Source organism: Ambystoma mexicanum, chromosome 2q (genome assembly GCF_040938575.1).
Source record: "Ambystoma mexicanum isolate Mex_15411 chromosome 2q, UKY_AmexF1_1, whole genome shotgun sequence".
Lineage (NCBI taxonomy): Eukaryota > Metazoa > Chordata > Amphibia > Caudata > Ambystomatidae > Ambystoma > Ambystoma mexicanum.
Genome location: NC_090924.1, coordinates 1,442,836,503 through 1,442,848,653, shown reverse-complemented (window position 1 = coordinate 1,442,848,653; position 12,151 = coordinate 1,442,836,503).

Sequence of the window (12,151 nt, the reverse complement as noted above, 5' to 3'; positions counted from 1 at the left end):
CAGCGCAAACACCTAAAAAGGGGTAGGAACATGCGGAATATGGAACAACAGGTGAAAATGTGGGCGTTAGGGGGGAAGTGCCACTGCTAAATCCTCGCAACGCCTACGCACGCGCTAACAACACATGTTCATGGAATCGAACAGGAGAAGCCCGCGCGCCACAAAAGACAGGCTAATCTGGAAACACGTACACAAGGCGGAAGCTGGCGCAGCATAAAAGTGCACGCAAACAACAAACAAGCTCATAACGCTATGTTCCTCGCAGCAGCAGTGGTCGTGGGACACCACAGGAGGAGGAGGATAGCCAGGCCCCGCATTTTTTTACCCAGGACCAGCCTTTTTGGGATGCCTGATGACCAGGTCCATGGCAGGTACAGGTTTCCACCCCATATCATCCTAGACCTGGTTGCTGAGTGGGAGGATGACCTCACATCACCCACCATGTGCTCCCAAGCACTGAGACCCTTGGAAAAGGTGCTCAATGTACTGAATTTCTTGGCCACTGGGTTATTTCAGCAGACAAGTGCCTTAGTTGGGGGCATCTCACTGGCCACGCAGTCACGCTTCCTACACCAGGTGTTGGCAATCATGACTGCATGACCCTCAGTCCGCAGGCACATATACATGCCCAGAACACCGCAGAAAGGCAGGCCGTGGTCCAGGACTTTTACGGGGTGGCACACTTCCCCAAAATGCTAGGTGCCATTGATTGCACCCATGTGACTCTACGTTCTCCCAGGGCCACTGAGCACATCAATTGCAACCGCAAGCACTGGCATTCCATCAACGTCCAGGTAGTATGTGATCCCAAGGGAATCATCACCTCTGTATATGCCTACTATCCAGGGTCCAGCCATGCTAGTTTCATATTCCGAATGTCACCCATAAACCAGGGACTGAAAGCTGGGAGGCATTGTGACACATGGCTCATCAGTGAGTACAAATGCCTCTGTACATGCATGCATGTCACACACAGAGAAATGGGAAAACCCAATTCATGACAACGATTATCCCCACCACACCACCCGCTGTAAGATACAACGCAGATCATATTGCAACCCGGGGCATAGTGGAGTGCACATTCAGAGTGCTGAAGTCACATTTCCGCTCCCTTGACCACTCTTGTGGCCAGCTGCTATATACGCCCCCAGTAGTGTGCAGGTTTATAGTGGCAGCATGAGTCCTGCACAACGTTTCATCCTGACTGGCCTTGCCGGTGGACATGGTGGTCCCCCAACATCCCCAACCACATGCACGGCTGCTGCGCATGGGAGGGGAAAGGGCACGTGGTGAGGCAGCCTGTACCCTGCTTGTGGCAACATTTTTCACCTAAAATCCCACCCCTGAAGAGTGCACACAGGCCTGGCACATACCAGCTGACAAATGATGATGACAAATGGACAGTCAACTGTCACAACCATATCACCCTGAGATTGATTCCTTGGAAGTGCAACACACTGTACCATGAATGCACAATAGACAAAAATGCGGAAATGTTTTTAAAAATAATAAAATAAAATAAAAAATGGCCATGGGTTAAACAGACCCAATGCTGTGTCAGTAAAAGGCACACATTCATGCTGCATGAAGGACTACCCACTTACAAAACAGCACACCCAAATACTGGTATGTCACCCAACCCTTCCCAAACCCCATCTCACCCGCCCAAGACACCATGGCATGGCATGCAATGTGAAATCAACCAAATGAATGCACAGCACATTACACAACTGTCACGAAGTGCACCGTCACAAATGGAAACAGGCCACAGACAATTCCCTCTCACCTATGAAAAAGAAACAGCACACATGAACATATACTTAGCAGCATGACGAAACATGAATACAGGACCCATCAGTGGCAACGTCTGACAGTAACCAATCACACAGAATAGTGCAAGTGTGACAACCTCAAAAAGGCAGCACATCGACCCCTTCCATCTCCAGTGTGTTGCTGGTAGGTAAATGTGGCAGGATACTGCATACAACATGAACTGCATCTGCAATGGAGACAGGCAAGGTAAGACATGAAGAAGCTACATGCAAATATGTATAATGAGCAATATTGAATACAACATACAAATCAACCATGCAGTGGAGAAACCATCATGAATCCCCACTAGGGGTGTATACACAGTTTGGATTACAGACTGGCCACACAACTGATAGAAGCCCAATGCCTCTGTGTAAGTTACTGTTACACAGTGCCACCCTTGCGAGCCCATGGAAAGGGGAAGTAGGAGTGGCATATTTGTCTGGACCCCAAACTTCAAACATAAACACAAGACAAGCCGGGCGCAGCTGGAACGCACAGTGGATGCCTACGGTTGCCACACAAAGCAATACACTGAAACATGAATGCACAATAGACAAAAATGTGGAAATGTTTTTAAAAATAATAAAATAAAATAAAAAATGGCCATGGGTCAACCAGGGGGGGGGACCACCCAGGAGGGCGGAGGTGCAGGCTGTACCCCAACACCCACATGCGTGGATGCTGAGAAAAAGAAAATACCCTCCATGGGCTCATGGCCTGCACGGCTACCCGATAGTGGGAGAACTGCCGTCGCTGTCATCACCCTCTGGTGCTACATGAGAAGGTGTGCGTGGTATGGGAGGCAGACCATGCAAAGCCCTGGCATGCTCCTCTATGGCAGCAAGCATGTAGGTTTGAAAGGTTTGGTTCTGCAGGATGATGGTCCGGATGTCCCCATGCAGTACCTTACGGGTAGCACAGACTTCTGCCTGCCTGGAGCTCAGCTGAGATTGTGCGTGTTAGCTGCTCCAGCTGCTGTTCTGACCGTGTACTCTAGGACATCTCAAGTGCACCCAGAGTAGAACTGAGGGAACACTTTTCTTCCCTCAGGGCATCCCTGTGGGCCTGTGCATCTGCAGCCATGGCTGTGCGCAGAGCCTCCAGTTCAGCCCGTCGGTCCCTGTTGGATGCCAACATGTCCTCCATGTGTGAGCGGCACGTGGACTCTGTTGCCTGCTGCTGGAGCTCCACCTGCCTTTTGGGGGAAGAATGGAAGTGGCCACCCTATCCATAGCCTGAGCCATCATCTCACATGATATCCCCTGTTGTGCTGCAATTGCATAAATGGAGTTCTCCCACACAGTATTGCCTGGTGGCGCACGGCCACCACGTTGCCGGACACGACACCTGTTGGCCCCAAGGTGATGTGCACATTGCTGTGCTGGCACTGCCCGAGCCTGCAGCACTGTATTCCTCCTTTGATCTGCTGCCCCAGGAACAGGAGTAAATATTGGGGAGTGTGACCCTGCATCTGTAACCGCCACAGGCAGACATTCCAACACTGAATGGGCCATTGTAGTCCCAGTGCAGGTGCGTTGGACAGAACAGCATCCCTGCCAGAAACACTCACCTGCGACGGGACATTTGTCTCAATGTCTGATTCAGCACCTGAACCATAGAGATCATCGGAGGTGTACCCAGAGACACCCGTGGACAGGATGGTCTGTAGGACCAATGGATTATCGTGCACCACCACCCCATGTCCTCCAGTGGTGCTTGGTTGGGGCTCTGAGTACTCCTGCCCCTGTGCCATCTCCTCCTCCTCCACAGCATCTAGTGCCTCATCACCTGCACAAAATGAAAAGAAAAGTAATGAAGAAACGCATAAACAGCATAGCCGAAAAACAAAGGCATCACAATGTACACATCCAATACATTAATCAGACATGCCACACATGACACAAACTCAGCCATGCATGCAGCGGCAATGAAGTGGAAGGGGACCCTGAAAGCAGACACGGATGACTCCAAAATGTAAAAGCAACACATGTGCTGCATGGTGCATAGCACCTGCATCACACATTAGCCTGTGAGTGGCATGGATGATCCACAAACATGACACATGCCAGCACACAGATGGCAAGTAGCATAGCCATGCCAGAACTGACAAGGACACCCAGATGGGAGTTAATCACTACTGTCCCTCATCCATGTCAAACACATATCAAACAGAACATGCAAAAGAGTGGGACAAAACACACGTGTCACACACTGCAACAACGCCATTGTGTTCAAATGCAGTGATGGGAGGCACATGGATACATAAATGGTTGGTCACTTGGACATGACACATGTCAATTATCATGCTGAACATTCAAACAGGGCTCAGAAGTGATCGGGTGCAGTGTATGGGTAGGTGCACAGCAGTCAATCAGCCTGATTGATGATATCATTTGCGTAAAAAGAGCAAATTTGTGGGCCTTTGTGGGGAAAAAACTCTGTGTGAAGTATTGTGATTTTGGGGCAGAACGGCACACAAATCTGCGTTCATCATGCAAATGATTCCATCATTCAGGCAGAATAACGAGAAAAAACTGTATTGACAATGTCGTGGCATGATGGCAGTTCAAGGGCAAGTACAGTCATCATGTGCAAAGTGTTTGCAGCGGTCAGTAGGGATACAGTGAACCCCAAACCCAAGGGTGGGGGATGGCTTGGAGGCACTGCATGGGTCATATATAGCAGTTATGACTACACAGCCTGACCTGGCACTCAATCACAACACATCACCCAAGCAACATACACATGGTCTGGACACACACGCATGGGCACTCACGGGACATTGTCTCAATATCTGGTAGGTCTCCCACGCCTTGGATCTGATCCTCTGCGATGAACCCTCCAGCGATTGCCTCATGTTCTGTGAGTTCATCCTCTTCGGGTGGTGACCCACTGCTAGTCAACAGAGTAGAGACAAAATTGGAAGGCAGCTTGTTTTTTGCTCGGTGTTTGAAGTCATTCCAACGCTTTGAGCAATCATCAGCTGTGCGCTTCACAAATCCAAGGGAACTAATGTGGTCTGCGATGCACTGCCAGTGGGCCCTACGCTGAGCAGTCGTAGTCTTGCACCCTGCCGTCACCAGCATGTCGCGGCTATGTTCTGACACGTAGACCACAAGTGCTTCTAGTTCCACATCATTGAAACTGTGCTTCCTTGACGTGCTGGAGGGCCGAGCTGTGTTTAGCGTCCAAGCCTGTTCCGCAAGAGCACGCTTCTTCCTCTTGAGAGGTGGTGCGGACCCTGAGTGGCTTACACCTCTCCGGTCTGTAGTGGCTGAAGCACAGGTGGACTGGCCACTGGAAGCAAGCAATGGCGTGATGACCAAAGGTCTCACTGCAGGCATTGACTGCTGGGTGCTGTTGCCAGGAGCAAGCGGCACAACTGCCTTGGTGTGAGGGTCTGGGACCAACACAATCCTGGCTGGGTGACTCAGAGCCGGGGTGGATTGAGCTGCAGCTGCCCTTGCAGCCTCCTCACCTTGGCTACTCGGGGCAGCAGTTGGCATTGCTGCCCCAGATCCACGTAGCCTGGTGACAGCAACTTTCACTGCTACACGTGGCTTGGACTTTGTGACATGGAAGTCAGCCTGTGAGTCATCCCGTGCCTGTTCGGTGACCAATCCAGGCTGGGCTAGCAGGGCCTGAGCTGGGTTGGTGTCAGCTGCATCTCCCTACCTCACTGGGGGGGGGGCATAGGTGTCCCTGAATGGTCTGGACACACTGCCCTCTTGGGCCACTCCTGCCCACGTTTGCCACCACTGCCACCTTGGCCACCCTGGCCACCCAGCTGATCTTGACCCCCTACCATGGACACCTCTTGGAGGTCGGCCACCTTTGCCTCCCTTAGCACTTGGATGCTTCCCAACCATGGCACTGATGTACTTGTGCAAATGGGAGGTACAGAAAACAATTGTCCTGGGCAATTGGGGTGAAGGGGGCAGGGTACTAGATGGAATAGGGAGCCGTCTACTCTTGCAAGGCTGTCTGCGACCCCTGGGGAAAAATTAAGGGTCACGAAACGTTCAGGCACCCCAAAAACAAAAACAAATATGCACGTGTCTCCTCGGTAGCCCACGTGTGTGGAATGAAGGTCCCGCAGTACGCTGTGGCACCCAGAAACACAAAAATGCATACGCGTGCTACACGCAGGCTACAATGACCTCTGAATGGGTACGTGACACACGGGGGCAGCCACAGTTGAAAAATACGTGCGCGACTCACTGTCTGCCTGGAAAATGAACGGAAAAAAGACATGCATGTGCGCTTTGGAAACACCTCGCCAAAAGAACAATTGAGCTCGCCCTCAGTAAACAAGGAGTACGCACTGCAACCGTTGTGACGTAATCGCACGTCAACCAACAAGAAGTACAAGAATCACACGCTCACTCTCCACAAAAAGCACGTACAAGAAAATGGCATCCTATGCAGACCTTTAACCCCTGCACACAGCAACGCCTACGCGTGTCACGTCACTTACGTGCTTATGCGCTAAGGGCCTTTCCTCAATTTTCATGCAAACGTGCTGATATTCACGTGCGGATTCATTCTGCATCAAGCTGGCCACGCGACAACACACAGAAGACAACGTTCCTGCCCAGAAGGCCATTGTCCTGCACCCCAGCGCCCAGAGCAGCCTCCCATGATCCATCTGCTGCTGCCTGCCTGCCTGATGGCCACGTGCCGTGCTATTTGGTGCCTGCACATCAACCATCTGCAGGGTCCAATTGCTGCAACCATCCCTGCTGGAACAGAAGACTCCAGACTGATGTTCCATCACTCCACAGCCCAGCACCAGGACCCAGTTGCCCACCCACACCTGCCTCTGATCCCCCCGGCAGAGAGGCAGAGGGCTGCCAGCTTCACTGCAGGAGAAGTTGGCATCCTGGTGGAGCAAGTCCTGGTGCATTATGATGCCCTCTTTGGACGAGCATGCGCCGACAGGGATGGAAAGGAGAGTATCTGGTTGGACATCGTGGGTGCCATCAATGCGGAGGGCGTGGCAACCCGCGACCTGAAACACATCCTTAAGCGCTGGGAGGACTTCAGGTCCAGGGCCCTCAGGAAGGCTCGGCCCCTCTTGGACGCAGCGGATGCAGTGGGGCGCCGGGTCCTGCTTACCACCGACCAGATGAGGGTCCTGGAACGCATTTGCCCAGCGCTTCACCTTCAGGTCCTCGAGAGGCAGACCCGTCTGGAGTCGAGCGGTAAGTGTGTATGCGTACTCATTGGATGCAGTGCATGTTGAGGTGTGCCAGGAGTGTGCAGCTTGGACATATGTCTGACATGGCCCATGTATGGATGTTTATGTTCAGAGACATGACCATGCTGCATCTGAGTCCAGTCATGTGTCACGCACATCATTGGTGTATGTGTTCCAAAGCATGATGCACAACTGCATGTAAAGATACACACATGTTTGCAGGCCTGTGTATGTACTCAGCCATGTTTGGGGTGTGACACATGGATGCTCCTCACACCTTCATGTACGTGCACGGTGTACATGTGTGTGTGTGTGTGTCTGTTTGTGGGGTGTGAATGTGAGAAGTCATGGATGCATGTGACACAGACATGTAGGTACCCGATTGGCAGATGTGACATAGTTGCCGATGATTGAACTGTGACAGGTGGTGGAGATGTACAGATGCATGTCTGTCTGGTGGCATGTGTGCATGTGTTTGACACTCCCCATGTTGCGTGTGACGTCATGCCAACCTTTGGATGTTCATGCAGTTGTGTGTGCATGGATGCTGATGCCTGCTGCACGATTCCTGTTAATTTGTGAATGTGTGTGGGTTCAAATGATGTGAGTGTTGAGGAGTGTGATGCCATGTGTGAAGTTTGACACTGCCACTCATGTGCAACTCTCATGTGTGTATCAGATCATTGTACAGTGCCCTGATGCCTGTGTTCTATCTCTCTCTGTTTGCAGCGTCGACTGATGAAGAAACGGAGACAGTGCTGTGGAGCACTACGGCTGGCGATGCCACCGCCAGCCGGAGAGGCAAGGCCCAGCTCCCCTCCGAGGCAATCATATCTTCCGGGAGTAAGGAGTCTGGTGCCACGTCCATGGCTGCCGAGGGAAGGTCCAAGAGGCAGAGGTTTGAGGTAGACTCCTTGGCATCAGAAGGGGCAGCTGAGCCCCCACAAGGGCCTATGGAGGAAGACGACACAGAGCCATCCAGGTTGGTGGGGGGTTTGGTTGAGGAGGAGGCCGTGACAGCCCCACGCATGGGGCCTGGAAGGGGGGATTCCACTGGTGCTAGTGGTGCAGTCCAGGGGCAGGGACAGGAGGGTGCACAGGCCACCGCAGAGGTGACTGTGTGTAATCCTGTCCCCAGTCCTGTGAAGTTTGACACCGCCACTCATGTGCAACTGTCATGTGTGTATCAGACCATTGTACAGTGCCCTGATGCTTGCCTGTGTTCTATCGCTCCCTGTTTGCAGAGTCGACTGATGAAGAAGCGGAGACAGTGCTGTGGTGCACAACGGCAGGGATGCCATCACCAGCCGGAGAGGCAAGGCCCAGCTCCCCTCCGAGGTAATCATATCTTCCGGGAGTAAGGAGTCTGGTGCCACGGCCATGGCTATCCAAGGGAAGGTCCAAGAGGTAGAGGTTCGAGGTGGACTCCTTGGCATCAGAAGGCGCAGCTGAGCCCCCACAGGGGCCTATGGAGGAAGACCATACAGAGTCATTCAGGTTGGTGGGGGGTTTGGTTGAGGAAGAGGCCGTGACAGCCCCACACACGGGGCCTGGAAGGGGGGATTCCACTGGTGCTAGTGGTGCAGTCCAGGGACAGGGACAGGAGGGTGCACAGGCCACCGCGGAGATGCATGTGTGTAATCCTGTCCCCGTTCCTGTGACTGCATCATCCCGCACCAGCAGGGATGCCTTCGTCCAGACCCATTTTCAGGGAGGGGATGCGTGAACAACAACTGGCCTTCCTCTCCCTGTGGACGTAGAAATCTGTGACCAGGTTGAGCCTTTCCTAGCTGGGTTGGTGTTGCACGCACGTGGAATTCGGGATGATGTGCAGGGTTATCGTCTGGACAATGCACGTCATTTTGAATTCCTGTATGGGTGTGTCGACCTACTAGGACGGGTCGTCGGCACTGGGTTCCTCTGTGTGCTGGATATTCTTGCGACCCCCTCCTCAACTGAACCCCTATGCGCGAGTCGTCCTCTGTGCCATCTTCCCGGCCAAGTATCACCTGGGCCCCCTGTGGAACTTCCCCTGAGCCAGTGGCCAGGCTGGTAGAGGACACATCCCTGCCACAGTCGGGAGTCAGAGGTCTAGCAGGGGTGGCCACCCCACCAACTGGACCCCAGCAAATGGAGAACGTACAGGCATCTACAAGCAGGGCACATGCACAATGGCACCAGGGGATTCCATCAGCCTGGATGCCGTTGTGGTGCCCGAGGCAGTTGCATTGGAGGCAGCAGCAGGCTCAGTGTGAGAGGCATCATGGCTCGGGGCCATCAACATCCTGGGGGCAGGCATCGACCGGCAGGCAGGAGGACCCAGGATTGGGAATGTTTTCTGTGTTGCAGCGGTTGGGCCAGCAAATAGATGCAGAGCGGTGGTGGGCAGAGAGGACACAGCTCACAATGGTCAGGGCGGAGAACTCCATGCACCAGGCTTTGCGGCGGGCTGAGTGCCTCGAGGCAACTCGCAGGGAGTTGGAGGAAGCCATGGCTGCATCCCTGCAAAAATCTCCTAGCCAGGGATCAGGCCCGCCTCCGGAACATCGACATGGAGTTCGATGATGCCATGGCCAGGGACACCAAAAAGTGAGCCGTGGGACTAGCCGCCTTTGTATGTAGTTATTTAGGTTTAGCTTTCATATTGTTTTTATATGATTTGGATTTGGAGTACACAGACTTTGCTCCTCTTTTTGTATATAGTGTGTTTTACATGGTTTTGTTTGTAGGTTTCATTTTGTATTGGGATCATAGACCCTTTAGACTTTCATTGTAAATAGTTCTGGACATGTACATACTTTCTTTTTTACGTCATCCAATGGAGTAATGGTTTTTTATGGTTTTCTACATTGGATTTATTTGTATGGACTTTGGCGACTGACCACTTTTCATTTTTCATGTCTTGGATTGAAATTTTTCTTTGGATTTGACTTTTTTTTCATATTGCATTAATAATTTCTTCATTTGCATGTGTGGTTTTCATTTTGTCATTTTGTTTTCTTTTTAATACATTTCACAAGTCTTCATTATTGGTGTGGTCTACTCTCATTGGTTTCGTGCATGTCTCTATGAGCATTGGCTCAGTCATGTGTTGCCACTGTGTGGCTCTGTAGGGCATTTATTCATGGGCATGCTGATTCTTTTCAAACTCTCATGGCATGGGTAATTTACTAGGGAGTGGGTGCAGTGGATGGTTGCTTGTTTGTACTTGAAGGTGGGGGGTGGGATTTGGTTTGGCATTAGGGCCATGGGTCTGTATTGTTATGACATGGTGTTTGGGGGGACATGAGTCGGGCCTGCTGGCAGGTGCCCTTCACTGGTGGGGGGGACATGAGTCGGGGAATGCTGGCAGGTGCCCGTCACTGGTGTGGGGGACATGAGTCAGGGCCTGCTGGCAGGTTGCCATCAATGGGGGTGGGGTGGAGGGAAATGTGTCGGGCCTGCTAGCAGGTGCCCGTCACTGGTGGGGGGACATGTGTTGGGCCTGCTGGCAGGTGGCCGTCACTGGTGGGGGGCACTTGTGCTGGGGCTCACATGTGCATGGTGCCATGTGGGCTGCCTGCAGGGCATGGTCAGGGTGGATGGGCTGCCTGCGGGGCATGGCCAGGGGTGTAGGGTGGTCCCCTGTGGTGGGGGCTGCCTGCAGGGCATGGTCAGGGTGGATGGGCTGCCTGCAGGGCATGACCAGGGGTGTAGAGGGGGGGCTGTGGTGTGGGCTGCCTGCAGGGCATGGTCAGGGTGGATGGCCTGCCTGCAGGGCATGATCAGGGGTGTAGGGGGGTCTGTTGTGTGGTCTGCCTGTGGGGAATGTGGAAGTAGGAGGGCTCACCTGGGGGTGCCCGCACTGCCAATTTGCATGTAAAGTTCACTCGCGTACCCCGGAATACACATACCCCACTCACGGCAGCGAAATCGCGTGTAAAGCTCACTCGCGTATCCCAGAATACATGTACCCCGCTCACGCCAGCGAAATCACGTGTAAAGCTCACTCACGTACCCCCGAATACACGTACCCCGCTTGCGCCAGAGAAATCGTGTGTAAAGTAATACACGTGCCCCGCTCCCGAACCAACATCGAGTGTAAATCTCACTCTCGTATCCCGGAATACACGTACCCCACTCCCGACAGCGACATTGCGTGAAAAGCTCACTCGCGTACCCCGGAATACATGTACCCCACTCACCCAGCCAGTGAAATCGCGTGTAAAGGTCACTCGCGTACCCCGAAATACACGTACCCCGCTCGGGCCAGCGACATCGCATGAAAAGCTCACTCGCGCACCCCTGAAAACACGTACCCCGCTTGTGCCAGCAAAATTGCATGTGAAGCTCACTTGTGTACCCTGGAAAACACATACCCTGTTCCCGCCAGTGAAATCGTGTGGACAGCTCACTCGTGTACCCACAGAATCACACACCAGTGGGGTGAGGAGACACATTCACCCCCTGCAGGCAGCCCACACCACAGGCCCCCCCACTTATACCCCTACCATGCCCCACAGGCAGCCCATGACCCCTGACCATGCCCTGCAGGAAGCCCACACCACAGGGGACCACCCTACACCCATGGGTATGCCCTGCAGGCAGCCCCCACCACAGGGGCCCCCCTACACCCCTGGGCATGCCCTGCAGGCAGCCCCCACCACAGGAGACCACCCTACACCCCTGGGCATGCCCCGCAGGCAGCCCCTCCACCCTGACCATGCAATTTGCGGATTACACATATTCAGGGGGGTGCGCTAGTTGATTTTCAGGCATTTTGGCTGCCACGAGCAGGGTACGCATATTCAAGGGGATGCGCAAGTACATTTTCACGCGTGTTGTCTGCCGCGAGCCGGGTGCGCGTAGTTTTTCACGCAATTGCAGTGTAGGGGGCCTGTAAGCTCGTCCAGGGATAGCACAGCCCTGTGCGCTGTATAGGGGATTTCTATTTCTTTTCCTTGCGCAAGGGGCGTTCTTGGGGGCATAACTGGCGCTGCGGGATGTTCACTGCACCACAGCTCCAAATGACTTGGGAAATCAATGAATACGCAGTGCGCCAGAATGCCCACTGGCGCATGCTCCCTCTCTGCGCTGCCCGCGTGCGCTGAATTCTATGAATTACCCCCAGTTAGTACATCTCTTATATCTAAAAAT